Source organism: Lepidothrix coronata, unplaced genomic scaffold (assembly GCF_001604755.1).
Source record: "Lepidothrix coronata isolate B3197 unplaced genomic scaffold, Lepidothrix_coronata-1.0 Scaffold76, whole genome shotgun sequence".
NCBI lineage: Eukaryota > Metazoa > Chordata > Aves > Passeriformes > Pipridae > Lepidothrix > Lepidothrix coronata.
Window position 1 is genome coordinate 4044646 of NW_016690256.1, and position 15224 is coordinate 4059869.

General features: G+C 41.8%; 1 protein-coding gene across 6 annotated transcripts in view; it reads right to left on the minus strand.

Moving 5' to 3' along the window:
• SYTL2 (synaptotagmin like 2) overlaps positions 1-9358 on the minus strand; it is a 52953-nt gene extending 43595 nt beyond the window's left edge. For 4 of the 6 annotated variants that reach the window (XM_017819619.1, XM_017819617.1, XM_017819616.1 and 1 more), the window contains exon 1: positions 3906-4010. The gene's annotated coding sequence lies outside the window, so the exon portion shown is untranslated. The other 2 variants (XM_017819614.1, XM_017819615.1) reach the window with 2 other exon arrangements.
• Positions 9359-15224: the final 5866 nt, after the last annotated feature.

Consider the following 15224-nt stretch of genomic DNA (forward strand, 5'->3'; position numbering starts at 1 on the left):
GTGGAGAAAGAAAAGCTATTAACTTTGAAGATGGACTTAAGTCATCATTCAAGGGAGTTTTAAACGCAGTTGCGCACAGTGGTAAGGACGTGGAATTAAAACAAGTACAAGAAGGCCTGTTGTCATTTTAAGTCTTGAAGATGCAGAAAGGAAAAGATCATCCAGTAAGATATGCATGTCTGTAGCCAATCCAGCTGCTCTTACAAGAAGTGTTATCAGAGCATTTCCGAAATTATAGCACTACAGCGTACAAAGCATATCACATTTCCAACAGTCTCAGACATTAATTTAGGGAACAGTATTTGCCTATATGTATGTTTAGTTAGTGGGAGGTAGAGAAGTTCTTATCTAGCTCGTATAGTAGGGAGTGTTGGTGGAACAGGGAATTCTGCAGAAGTAGGGGATATCTATGGTGAGACCAACTCCAATGTTGCCTTATTAACACAGCAGTGCTTCATTTTATTCCAGTAATAAGCATATCTGTTCTCCTGTTAAGGAAAAGAATCTACTTATCTGGAATTCCAGGGCCAGATAACCACTCAAAACAACCACAGCAGGGAAAAATTTAAAAATTATGCACAAGCTTTGCTCACACCTTACCCTTGCTCAACAGTATCAAAACGATCCTTGTTGCTTTTAACCTGTAAGATAGTTGCAGACGTAAGATACTTTCACTGACAGCCTTACATAATGATGTTCAACCAGCTGAAAGAGGAAGAAATTCAGCTGGAGTAATACAAGCACTTGATAAAAGTTCTCCTTTTCTCCAGGAACGTCTGATTTGCTGGTCCACATGAGTCTCCCCGTGATTTCATTTTATTCTTGTTTGGTAGGACGTTAAGACATTCATCACTTTGAAGACTGTAAGGACAATTTATTCTGAAGAAGAGTTAATAACAGAAAGAGGATTAAAGTTAACAACTGGATATTGGAAGAGAATAGAATAATTTGCTTTGGTTGTGGCCTAATCCCCCTAATCATATATGGCAGCTTGCCATTTCTTTCATAAATCTTGGATACTGGCAGTGCTGCCTAAGAATGTCAATCTCTATACCTATTATGATATACAATCATTAGGCCAGCGGTATTAAGAGGATGTGGTCTCTGGAGTAAGAGGCTCATAAGTTAAAGAGAAGCCACAGAGAAACACACTTAAATATTTCTTTTCCCCGTGACCACTGCCAGACAAACTGTAGATGTCATGCCATTTATTTCACATTGCCACAAGTATAAAACTACTAAAAAAAATAATCGTCAAGAATCTTCAAAATTACAAATTCCACCATGTTAATATCAATAACATCAGCATATCATCAAATCAAGTTATATTTCCTTGCACATCATATCATTAGAACTTTGTTCTGGTTCAGTTCCGGTAGGCGCATTGATTGAATTAGGAACAGTTCATTTAAAAGAACTTAATTCTTCTAGTTGCTAATGTTTTTCATCAAGACTTAAAAAACAAAGAATATCTTCTCAGGATAAGGGACTTGAAATATAGAAATGAAGCTGACTCAGTCCTCTAGATCTCTGAAGGCAGAGCACTGCCATTTGGGTAACAAATATTCTCATCTCCCTGTACAGAGGGACTAGTCTCCTCCCAAAAGCAGAAGCCTGAGGGGCTCACAAGACTCAAGTTCCCATTGTCGCTTTCTCATTCTTCATGTCAACATTGGCTTTAGATGCAGACAAGGTCCAGCTTAAGAGCATGGTTCTATGTCTTCTTTGAGTACAGATTTAAGTAAAACACTAAAACCTTTAAGAGAGATCAGATGCAAACCAATTACTTTGGGAAGTGTTTCCTCTCCATACATATGATTATCTGACACACTTCTGCTTTTAAAGGCTAGCTCTTTCTGAATGTTTTCCCAACGTAATTACAAGACAGATTCCAATTCTGGCAAGGAAGTTCCATAAGAAACAACCAAAAGATTGCCCACCCTCTCCTCCTTCACTGGAAAAAAAAAAAAAAAGAAAAAAGAAAAAAAACAGCCAACCTTGAGATTCCAAAGGTTTTCTTAAGATGCCAAGGCCTTTCTTGTTTTTCTACAGAAAAGAAGTGCTCACACTCTTCTTCTGGACACTCGCCACCTTAAACATATGGATTCAGCTTGAAAGATAACAGTGAGAATGGGACAGCAGCACCTCCATTCCCTTCTCACCAACTTTTACTGCAGGATGCAAAATGCACCTGCTATTTCTCTCAGCTGCAGCATTCCATAGAGAACTTTTACATAGAACCAGGAGGTGCCAAATCCCTTTCCTTTTATTCCATTGCCCCGTTCTTCAAAAAGGCTAATGACCACTACACTGATGCAAGTCAAATACAAACATCCATTATATACTAGGAAGTCTTTAAAAAAAAAAAAAAAAAAGCGGGGGGAGAAAAAAAAAAAAATTATAAAAAAGAACCAGGAGGTGCCAAATCCCTTTCCTTTTATTCCATTGCCCCGTTCTTCAAAAAGGCTAATGACCACTACACTGATGCAAGTCAAATACAAACATCCATTATATACTAGGAAGTCTTTAAAAAAAAAAAAAAAAAGGCAAGGGGGGAAACAAAACAAAAAATTATAAAAAAGGCTAAAGAACAAATGTTGATGAGTTTAGATATTGGAGACTTAGGAGAGCTATCCTACCTTTACCTTTCTTCCTTGCTCTCCAGCAAGCATTGGGTACTTTTTAGCTAGGATTCTCTTCCAGAAATTGTACTATTGGAGAATGGAAGTGTACAAAACTGTGACTAATTAACAAGTATTTCCTGTAAGTGGCTACTGGGAAGTGACACACTTCCTGCATCTTGGTTAAATAATCTTTTCTATCTGAAGATGAAGAACCAAACTGCAGTTTACAGTCACTGGGTGGCTCTGATTCTTCGCTAATGCAGGCTGTCCAACGAGAGAGGTTAGCAGCACTGATGAAATTCATGTTACAAATAGCAGACGTGGATTTTCAGGCAGATACTTACTTAGACTAATGTTAAATTGAGCTGACAGTAAGATAGTTGGTAGAGCAGTTTCAGCCTTGAACACCAATTGGAAGACTGAAGTATACAATTTCTGAAGAAACTTTGAAAGATATTTATTTCAAAGCCTGTGCACATGACTTCTCTGATGCCTTCTATCTTACTGTTATGCGATTCTGTTAGTCAGCATCTGTTGCAGCCCTGTGAGTCCCACTCTCACTCCTTGAAGTCAAGGTGATGAGTTAGTTGAGCAAGGACAGCCACCATCACTGACAGGCTGATTTTCCTCCACTATGTTTGTAAAACTAGGAACTTGTGGGTTAACAAGTTGCCCCTTCTATGCATCTCCTTGATCTGCTCTAAAGCACTGTCACAGCCATCTGCTCAGGTCACTGCTGGTAGCACATTTCCTCTGCAGGAGGGTGCACAATGCAGCTTTGTGGTACAGGCTAAAGGTAGAACTGCCAAATCAAGGGGCAACATTTCATGTCACCTTTGACTCCCAGAGGCTACTGATCTCAGCTTCACCAGAGCACCTTTGCTTGTAGCCTAACACGAATCTGGGATCACACAGAATATTGCAAAAGGTGCTCCATCAGTCTCAGACACAATTAACTGCATAAATAAGTAGCTGTGGGAAACAAAATAATCCCTTACCTAAATCACTCTAATTTGTCACTGCAGCCCCCCTACTTTTCAGCTACCAGCCTTGTTATTGTAACTACAGCTCTGTTTAACTGATTACTAATGTGCACAAAGAACCAGTGAACAAAACAAGCCCTTTGGCTGTCCTTTCTCACAAAATGACTCACCTTAGACACTCATGCAACTTTTGAAGGCTAAAATTACCCACCTAATAAATTATATAATCTGGAAGCTACTAAGAAAACTTGCATCAATTAATCCGGTCCTTGTCATAGTAACTGAAGCATAAACCCACCTGAAAACAGGGCCTTACACAGAATCCAATTACTGGCAGAAATCAGTTGCCAGAGGAAAGAGAATATTCTTCAGGAGTCCTGCAGTCATAGAAACAATAAGTAAGCCAAAGAGTGAGGTGGGGGAAAAAAGCACTATGGCAAAGTTTCCAGATAAGTTAAAAATTAAAATGGTTAAAAAAAGTTAGCCTGCAGCCTCCACATAGGCTTGTCAGAATCAGATCTCATCTCAGTCCAAAATTAACTTAACCTTTGCAATAAAGATTTTATTTCAAGTTTGGTTGGTTGGTTGGTTGGTTTTGTTGTGTTGTTTGTTGGGTTTTTGTAATAGATACGTTAAAAAAAGCTCACTATAGCTCCCTATTGAGAAAAAAAATCACTCATCTTCCCATGAATAATGACATTTTAACTGATAGCCCTGTAATAAGAAAATTCCATCTGCTATCAAGATCATTCTGGCTAAGTTGAAACCAGCCAGCAGCAACGTTAGTCCTCCTTAGTACCAATATTAAATTGCAAGAAAAACAGGAAGTCTATCAGCCATGAAAACTTCACTCACAAGATTGTTTGCACTGCTGGGCTGGGCTATATCGTGCAAAACTGTCTTTTCTCTGACTGGTACCAGTTTCACTGAATACTTATGGCCAGATGCAAACAGAGCACTTTGGAACTAAAAAGCAAGGTGCACTGTGATGCAAAAAGCCTAAAAGGGCATGGCAAGAGTTAAACCAAATTGCTACTCCTGAGAAGTCTAAAGCAGGGAACACTTTCTGCAGCAGCCTTCAGTTGCACTGAATGAGGTGTGGTGGCAAATTGCACTGCATGAATGGGATTTGCTTTATGAATGCTGCTGAATAGCACAGGAATAGGAGAGAGGGAACAAAAGGTTGTGTTTGAAATTGTTTCTCATGCACAGGAAGCAAAATCAGGAGTTTAGGGTCTGTATGAGGTTGGGGCTTGGAGTATAAGGCCTGTCCCTGAACAGGTATTTAGTTTTGCAGGAGTGGCTCATTCTTTAGGAGCATAGCTATGCAAGGTGTTAGCTCACTTGCCCAATAGCTACAGCACATACCCAGGAAGCAGCCAAATCCGGAGCCCCCAAGACCACTGAACCAAGCAAACCCTTCAGAGACTGTCATATGTTTTGGTGAACAAGGGGATGTGCACTTGAATTCTCTTGGGTTATCTCTTGACACTTCCTAAGGCTGAACTACGAAGGATTAGACCTCACAGAATGACTGTTAAAGTGATGTCACAACCTTGCAAGCAGAAATAGGAAGCCAGGTATGCTCTCAGTCAGGTCAGTACAACTAAAATCAGGCTCTCTTCTGACTTCCCTCCTCATCTAGACAGACCTGTATTCCTGACTACATTGCAGTCCAGTTCTAGTAGAGCAGAGGGAACAGGAGAGTAATGTGAGGGTATTAATTTTTAATCCAAATCTCTTAACCTCCAGAGAGGTAATGTAATCGCTATTAAGCAAGGTAAAATCAATGACATTTCCACTAACATAACTTATCCCAGGACTAAAAAAATGTTTTGTGTGGTCAGGCCAGAATAGAAGGTCAAGGGCTCACTGCTTCTGGCTGTTTGATAGATTTCTGCCTAGGACTTAGACACATACCTTTTGCTTACAGTGCCTTAAGTGCAATTACACAGAGTTTTTGGGCCTCACCCTTGTTCTATTTTTAAAGTTATTTCTTAATCACACAAGCCACCTAAATTCCTTAGAGAAGAAGAGATTGGTGGTAAATTTTAACCACAAGCAGATGGTGGACAACCATTTCTAACCCAGGAGCTCTTGATTATGTTGACCTACTACTGGACCACTAGCTACATGGCTGAGATAACACAGGCTAACTGTAGTCCATCCAGCCTGTACAGAAGTAAATCTCTGTCAGTTTATCAGTCAGGCAGAATCAGACACTGGGCAGGCAATTTCATAGAGATTTTTACCAATACTGTTTGATACTTTTGTAGAACAAAATCACCTGGCAGCAAATCAAGGACTTTGTTCTGATAGTTACTCCACAAATAAGCATTTCCTTTCTTCTTACCTTTATTTTTATTTATACTCAGACATATTTAGAGAGAGAGGAAATACAAAATTTCCTTGACTGTGAGAAAGAAAAATTTACTTTTAGAAGAAGATTTATACTACACAGAAAAAGAGCATAGCAAGATGGAGGGGAAAAATTAGGATCATAGAATCACAAAAATGTTTGGGTTGGAAGAGACCTTAAAGATCATTTATTTACAACCCTCCTGTCATGGGCAGGGGCATGTTCCACCAGACCAGGTTACTCAGAGCCACATCCAGCCTGGTCTAGAACACCTCCAGGGATGAGGAGTCTACAGTCTCTCTGGGCAACAAATTGCTACACTGATAATTAATTTTGTGTATAGCACAGGATGCTGAGTGGGATTCAGACCAAAAATAGTTTGGCATTATCATCCAGATAAAGAACTGTAAAATAAAGAAAGGGAAGAAATATTCTTTTCCTCTTCCTCACATATATGTTATATCTCTTCTCTTTGCTGCTCTCAATTTAATAAGCAGAGTCAAATTACATACAGAAAGGAAACCTTATAACATGAAGTAAGAATCTAGCACAGCCAGTTGCTGTACCCAGATGAATTGGAAAGACTCCCTACCACAAGAATGAAGCATGAATAAGTCTGCTGAAATCAGCTGTCACTTACTTTATGCCCAAATAAGCCAAAGGACTGGAGAATGCTAATACAGCAACTGCAACGTTACTGGCTTAACATATCATAAAGCATAAGTGTTTTGGCATTGGAAGAACAAACTAAGGAGCCTCCTTAAGCTGACTTATGAGCAACCCAGATAAGCTGACTTGAAATGCAACAGCACTGGAAGCACTGACTTCAAGCACCAGAAGTTTGCCTACTGTTTTCAGTAGTCATTCATTAGTCAGCTATCCTGGGTGCAAAGCACTTTCTGTGCAGAGAAAAAAAAGTCTTCACTTATGGTTCAAAACAAGTCACTATTGAATGAAGAGTGATTTCCATGGGACAGAACCATCATTTTTAAAGAAAAATAAAATTAAACATTCTTTTCCCTACAGAGAGACTATGAATTGTTTTTGTGCCTCCTTGCAAATAATGTTTTCTTATTAGACTTTTGTTTGAAAAATTCCTTTCTGTCATGAGCACAGGAAACAATACAGGGTAGAAAAGAAGCCATTTCTTTAACTTCCTCCTACTGCTTTCCTGGTTAAGCCTTCTTTCTAGATGCAACTGTTAAAATCTCATCTTCTGTGCAAGCATCAAAGGTTTTGTCCAAGTACTAAATTGGAGCAGTATTTCCACTTGGGAATCTGGCCAGTGCCTCCTGCAGAACAACAGGAGTTTGCTCCAGAGAATACCTGCCCATGGTCTCTATCCAGTACTTTACAGAAAAGATGAATTCACTTTTCTGTCATCCATTTTTGGGGACAAGGGAGTGTTGTTTACATTGGCCTTTGTAAGCATTGGAAACTGCTTACAACTGGAATATGAAGACCTATTTCATTGAATTTTAAAAGTCTGACAGTAAGACTGATAATACATTATTTTGGGCTGCAAGAGATGCTGGAGGAAAGTTTCTTTAACAAGAGACAGGTCCAATGACAGCTTCAGGAAATTCAAGAACACACCTTACAGCCAAAGTAGAGACCTGCACACACAAGGTAGAAGCAAAGTAAACAAGATGCTTATTATTTCCTTGCCTTACACCTACACGTAAGCACACTAAAATATGGTAATTGGTAACAGTGTATAAACATTTTTAACACTGCAACAGTAGTAGCAGTATTTTATAACGTAGTATACATAAAATATATAAATAACACACAAACACAAATAAACAGAGACTTGCAGTATACTTGTCCAAATAGTGCACAGTAAAGCATGTGCAAATAGTGCAATCTGCAAGATAAGAACAAAGGATGTAGAATGGGCAGGAAAGTTGTCAGATGAAACTAAAATAAAACTGCAGAATGAAGAAGAGATACATTTGATAAAACCAGAATAACCCTGCAAAACAAATAAGAAAGGTGCCTAGTAACACTAGGGTAAGCTTACTCCCTCAAATAATATGATCTATGTGAAAGGCTGATGAGATCACCCCCTTTTCTTCCAGGGCAGTAGCAGAGGTGCATAAGACATTCACAACTAGGAAAGAAGGATGGTAATTTATTAAAATCACAAAATGCTTACTTTGATTCCAGCTTCTCTTGCCAAGGAGCTCTCAAGTGCTTTACTTGGACTCCGACAACTGAAACAAACCATCAAGAACTGTAGTCATCACCGCTAAATATAGGGCATCAGCTCCAGGGCATTGTGTACTCATAGGTTTACTACTACATATGTGATTGCTATGAACTGTTTGGGAAATGTAGTGATAACGACTGATGGTAATTAAGAACTAATAACTGGAAAGCTGCATTGTTGCTGTATACAAGTTAAATAAAGTGGTTTGTTTCATCAGTCCTTTAAACACTCCATCACAGAGAGCTTCAATTCTCTGATAAATTCTCTAATAAATGCACAAATGTTTTGTTGCAAAACTTTGATCACTTCTTTAAGCAAATGAAATCAAGTTTCTTTTCAGAGCATCCTGTCAAGTATGTGCCGTAAAAGAATGGTGGAATGCACCACCACGACTTGTTCTAATTCCCTTCCCCTTCCACTTTTTGAGGGAGCTCAAAAATACTAGTTACTTGACAGTCTGTCCCCAGATTTAGGCAACCTTCATCCTGCAATGGCAATCTCATAAACAGATCCTTCTGCTCACACAGGAAAGATACAACCGAGTGCATTAAACTTTAGGGCCAGCAACTCTGCAAGTCATTCCAGAGACAGCATTGAAGATGCAAATAATTCAGTGTTTTGAAATATAAGTGTTTACCATTTACACAAAGATCATTAACATCTCTCAGCTGAGATCTAAGCGCTCTCTTTAAATAGAGAGAGTCCTTTCATTATAGCAGGCTACAAGAGCTCGGCGCAGGTAAGTTCTGGCAGTTACTCGGCTCTAAGCCCCTGACAGGGGCCTGGAGCTCCCCTCGGCAGCAGCGGGATGTCCTGGAGCACGGCGTCCCCAGGCGAGGAGCTCTCGAGCGCGAATCTGAGGAAAACCTCTGGCAAGCGGCTCTTCAGCAACCGGGGCCGGGCCGGTGAGACACCTGTGAGAGCTCCCCAGACCGCAGGTGAACGGGCCCTGCAAACTGACCACGGCACAAAACCACTCCGGACCAGCCCGGCTGCCCAAGGCTTGGAGACAGGACTCCTCATGGGACAACGGACTCGCCCTCACGCTATCCCGGCGCTGCGGGCGCGGGTGGTTTCTGTGCCCTTTTTTCGACTCCGAGTCACTTCATTCACAAGACACCCCCCACCTACCTCCAGAGCCCCGTTTTAGGGCAGTCTCACCTCTCCTGCCGCCCCCTCCGCGGCTCCCCCAGCGCTTCCCTGCGGCCGGACACAGCGCCGGTGACCCGGTCCCCACCAGCAGCCGCAGCCCCGCGCCTCCTCCCGGCTTGTCTGAGGGAAGGGAGGCGGCACAGGGAGAGGTAAAGCCCGTCCCGCCGCCCCGGGCCAGTGCCCGGGCCAATGCCGGCGCCGCGTCCCTGCGAGCGGGGCGGCTCCCCCCGCACCGGGCCCGCCCCTGCCGGGGCCGCGCTCCCGCCCGTGTCACCTGCGGCAGCCACCGGGGCGGGGACGCTGCCTGCGGGGTTGGGAAGTCTTCAGGGCCGGTGTCAGCGGGCACCTCTCGTGGAGGCAGGAGCTCCGCAGCGAAGAGTGGCTATTCTGCACAAAGGCCATGCGGGGAGTATTGCCTCGACTTGACGAGCTGCCTGGGGGGACAGCGATCGGTATTTCACTTTACCTGGTGACGGGCAACCCTAGAAGTGTGAACATACGCCCCTGTTTGCAGTAAAGATACAGGCAGAGATAACAGAGGTTTCAGTCATCTGTTTACCCAGGAAGCGCTGGGTAAGCGCTTTTCTGTTTAATTAGTGGCACAAAATACATATGCCGTCATTTCATGGGATGCCGGGACCTTCCCGTCTCAACGCCTGTTGCTCAGCAGTTAGGCACCACGGAGGTTTCTGAAGCCAGACTCCCTCCCTCTGTGAGCAGGGAGACAGCACCGATCCCTGGCACGTGGAGAGCTGATGTGGTGGTATTTTCCCCTTACTTATGTTCTTCTCGCGGCCCTTGATTTAATTGATTTAGTTCTGGTTTGGGGTAACTGGAGGATTTCTGTCTCTGGCTTGCCCAAGAGCAGGGCCGCTGTGCCCTGAGGGCAGCCCGTGTGTCACCTGCCCACGCCTGCTGGCTGGTGACCTGGCTTGGTTCTCACTTGCAGCAGCTCTGCTTCAAATTACTTCCCCACTGTGTTCCCATTCTGAGTCCATTCACTTCCAAACCCTAGATCATCAGCCCTGGCTTCCTGCTAATCATAAATTCTTATGTTTCACTTCCTACACAAACTTGGATGTGGTAAAACAATTTTTAGAGGAAATTGGTGTAAAGGTTTGGTAAATTACATGTCTTTTCAATTTTGTGCATTTTATACATGGCTCTTCCTTTTCCTATATGACAAAATAAGGGACCAGAGCATGATTTTTGTGCACTATCCCTTAAAATTGTGACTTAATAAGCCTTTAATAAGGTTTACATTCAGCTCCTGAGGATCAGAGTGAATTGGAGATCTTGTGAAAGCTTAAAAGTTGTTTGTTCCCCTTGATAATTTTAGTTCAAGCACCTCTTATCCACATATCCTGTTTATTCATCCCAGTGCAGCATACTAAGCCATATCTATTGAAACCTACAATGAAATTCTGTTCAGTGCAGATCAATAAATATCACCTAATTAGAACTGGGGGCCCTTTTGACATTCTTAGTACATGGAGCATATTTTTCTCTTGTGTAAAATATCTCTTTTTCCCCTCTCACAGCAGTCCCAAAGAACAAGAAGGAAGGTCAGGGTAAAACAGCGTTTTAGGACCAGACACACTGTATCAGCTGGCAGCTGTGGATACGCTTGGCCCCTGCTGGATGGAGCTGGAACTGATGAGTCTGGTGTACCCAACTGCCCCAAACAATTGCCCCTCTAAACAAGGACTTAGAACCCAAGCTTAGAGAAAAGCTTCCTTGCTGCAAGGAAGCTCCAGGTGGCAGCTGTCTCCAGCATTGTAGCAGGTGACTGCTGAGAAACTGTGTACGGGGTGTGTACTGTGTTTGTTAAAATACATATGTGCTCTCTCCTACTCGCATTTACTCTAGTGATTTGTTCTTGAAATGGATTCAGATTAAATTGATGGGATTCTGTATTTAAGGGCTGTCACAGCTGACACCTTGAGTGTTTGCAGTAACAAAGATGATGAAAATACCTGAATGACCCTCAGAATACTGAATACTTGAAGGACCCTCAGATTCAATCCTCAGTAACTTCAGATGGAAAGAATCTGCAACCAATATACAACTGGTCCCCACAGTTGCTCTACAGAGGTGTAGTAGATTTGTAGAATCTGTGCATTTCATGTAACCACAGAAGGACTGTTTTTCATGTGAATTGAGCCTGAATACTCTCAATGTGGCAGCAAGAGAACAAAAACTAGTGATGGAAGGATGTACCCTACCCACCCTCCTCTTCCCCATACACAGTCACAGAGTTGTTAAGTTCTCACCACAAACAAAAAATACAAGCATGTTTTTGTTTGCATGAAACACAAAGTGTTATGACATCTTCAGGAAAAAACAAAACAAAACAAAAACAAAACGCAAACAACCCTGCAGGTATCTTTGCGTAGAGGTATTGCTATCAGATTCCAAAAGTGGACCACCTTCCTTCCTTCACCCCCTCGTTCAGCATGTTTATCTGTCTAGCTATTATCCGAAGTAAAATGGAAGTAATCCCATCTTCTCCCAGTAATAGAAAAATTAAAAAAATGTTTCAGTGTGGTTAAAAAATGGCAGGTAATAAATAGATGAAGAGACAGTAATTTTCAGTGAAGCAAATCCACCTGATACTGCTTCACTTCCTCCCGCTTCCTGCAGACAAAATCTCAATCTCCTCTTACACTCAGCCACTCTCTGATGAACTAACACTAATCACAGCTAACTCAGATGTTGCTCATTTAATTGCTGTAGTGATATTTCCCTAGTTGGTGGCTTTGACCACATCACCTCTTGCTTTTTATCCTTCATTTGGCTCCTGGGCCTTAATGTCTTTTTTTCCTTTTTTTTTTTTTTCCTTTAAAATCTTCTGCACTGTAAGGTAATGGGGTAAAAATTTCTCCATGTGCACAAAGGAAGACAGAGAAACAATGGTAGGTGAAAGGAGCCTGACAAATACCCTGCCTGGCTGCTCCCAAATCCACCACAGGAGCTCTCAGCACATCAAGGTCCATCTCCGAACACATAAAGGAGCGCAGAGGCAGGAGGGGGAGCCCCTGTAATTCCATCAGAGGCACATCCCTTCCCAGGGAATCCCAGTACCTTACAGACTGGGGGGATCATTGCTGGGGTAGGGCACGATGTGGAATACAAGGGAAGAGGATTTTAAGGTTGCACAAGACCTACCATGGGATATTCAGGGGTCGAGCCAAAGGTGTGGAAAAAAGAGGGATGAAAGTTTGGAGGGAAACAAACTAAAACAGAGAGGCAAGGGCATAAAATGAGCCAGTAACATGTAAAGAGAGCTGCTAAGTTTGCTTATCTTCCCATGCCCTGCACCTGCTGAAGGCATTTCTTTACATATTTAAAAATTTAGTCTTCAAAAATATTTTTTAAATAATTTAAAATTTATTTTAAAACATTACAAGAAAATGTATACTGAAGGTGTAAACTGTGGAAGGGAACGGTGTGGGTAATTTAGGTGTATATAAATCTCTCTGCGGTAAGAAAGAGATTGGTTTGATAATAACGACCATGAAAGAAATGGCTCTAAAGTTCAAATGTGCATGACTAGGGCTTGATCGTTTTCCTACTCTTTTGCTCCCAGCCAAAACTAATTTAAGTCCTGATGCCACTGACCAGGGCATCTTTAAATTTACTCTCCTATGCTGCACTGCTAGAGATTGCTCTCAAATGCCCAGCTGAGGAAGACACATGAAACCCTAATTTGCTCTTTAATGATTTCTAGGAGGTGAGAAGGATTCTAGGAATAACTGCAGTTTTCCTCAAGGACAGATCAAGATAGTGTCTGCTTTGCACTTGATGAGAAATGATGTCTCATGTTTAATTATATAGTTCTTTGTCATTAAACTCTTTATACTAGGTGCTTTCTGGTCCTTTCAATATGTTGTTCTAGTCTCTGACAATTGTTCTGTATCTGCACGTGTCCTTAAAACTGTGAATTTGCCATTTTGACCTTGATCGGAATATGGAGCCAAAACAAATTCCATGTAATAGTGATATACAAAAAATGGCTCTGGCATTGTGCATGGAAATTTCCAGTCTCATGTGGCTTTACCCTCTCTTATCAGATTTCCAAAGTTAAAAAGAAACACAAAGAGAAAAAAAAGAAGTTTAAAGAAACATGAAAACTTTTCCTCCAGTTGTAAAGTTAGTAGGACAGTTCAGCAGGAAACTCAGCATTAGGGATGGGATGAGAACAGGAACCAGCTCTAGAGTCAGTTTTATTGTAAGACTTGTCCTCCACTGAAGGTTAGGCAACATGAAAAGCAGAGTTGAAACTCCCAGAAGTGGCCCAAGGCTCTTCTCCATCTTCTCTTCCTGGTTCCCTTTAGGTAACCCCTTTATACATATATAAATGATATATATATTGCATACATCATATATGTTGGTCCCTGATGACCACTACAGAGCAAATGGGACACCCATTTTCAAGGGCAAGAAGAAGGATCTAGGGAACTACAGAGCAGGCTCCAGGAAGACTACAGAGCAGATGGTGCAATTCTTGGGGTTGTCCTGTGCAGGATCAGGACCTGGACTTGATGATCCTTGTGGGTCCCTTCCAACTCAGGATATTCTATGATTCTATGATTCCATATTCAAGCTTATTAACAGAGGGTCAAAAATAGCTGAAAGCACTACCTGAACCTGGCAGCATTGCTAACCTGCAAAATAAGGACTCAAAATTCTCAAAGTATTTTCAGTCTTTCTAAAAGATGTAAGTATTGTCTGCCCATGCAAATAGAAAAATGCAAAGGTTACCTACCCACAGTCAGATTTAAGCACTGTTACCTTTTGGCATAGTGTGATTTAAATATAGTGTGATTTAAAGATCTCATGGTATAGGGTATGAAGTTCACAACTTTGTCTTTGTCAGCTGACTTAAGACTCTCTCCTTTCTTTTTCTCTGCCTTGTATTCAAAGTCTGGCTGATGTGTCAGTTGGCTACTGTATCCCAATAGCATCAGTCAGTCCATAATACAGGAGAAGGAAATTAAAGGGCAGTATTTTTTTATGATTTGGGGTTTTGTTTGTTTCTTTCTTTCTTTTCTTGGCTTTCTGATTTGAACAGTTATGTGGGGCACTGGATGAAACTAAACAGCATTGTCCTACTGTCTTCAACATAGATACATTGCATATTATGATATCTGCCTGTAAGACTTAAAGTGTTTTGTCCTTACTTTAATGAATATGCCTTAATTACAGAGATTGCTGTACTATGTCAAACAGAACTTGTCACAGGAGAACACAGGTTCCCATAGGGACAGCCAAAAACTCTGAACAAAGTTAGTAAATGTGAATGTTGAGCATGGAGAAAAGAGAGACCTATGGAGCTATGGAGAGACTTAATTGCAGCCTTCCAGTCCTCAAAAGGGACTTGTAAAAAGAGGAAGAGTGACTTTTTAAGCGGGCAGATAGTTATAGGAAAAGGGTGAATGGTTTTAAACTAAAAGAGGAGAGCCCAAAAAACCTGTGGATGCCCCATCCCTGGATGGGGCAGGATGGATGGGGCCCTGAGCAATCAAAACTAGCAGGAATTGGAACTAGATGCCCTAGGGGACTTGGAACTAGATGATCTTTAAGTTCCCTTCCAACACAATCCTTTCTATGATTCTATGTTGCCCAAGAATGAGGACAAAGGCTCTTTAGTAATTCACAATTTATTTCTGTGGTCGAGTATGGCTCCCAGGGTTACGTGATTCAGGCACTGGTGTCCTATGAAGGAGGGCAAAGCACAGAGCCAATCCAAAATCGATGGTGGTCTGCTGGTCAGGATGAGAGAAGCAGAAGTAATTCAGGATCAGACTCCAGCCTTCCTTTCCATCCTCTTGTGCCCTGCCCCCACCTCTGGGGCATGGCTTTTTGCACAGGTGCATGGGGCAAAGGGGCTA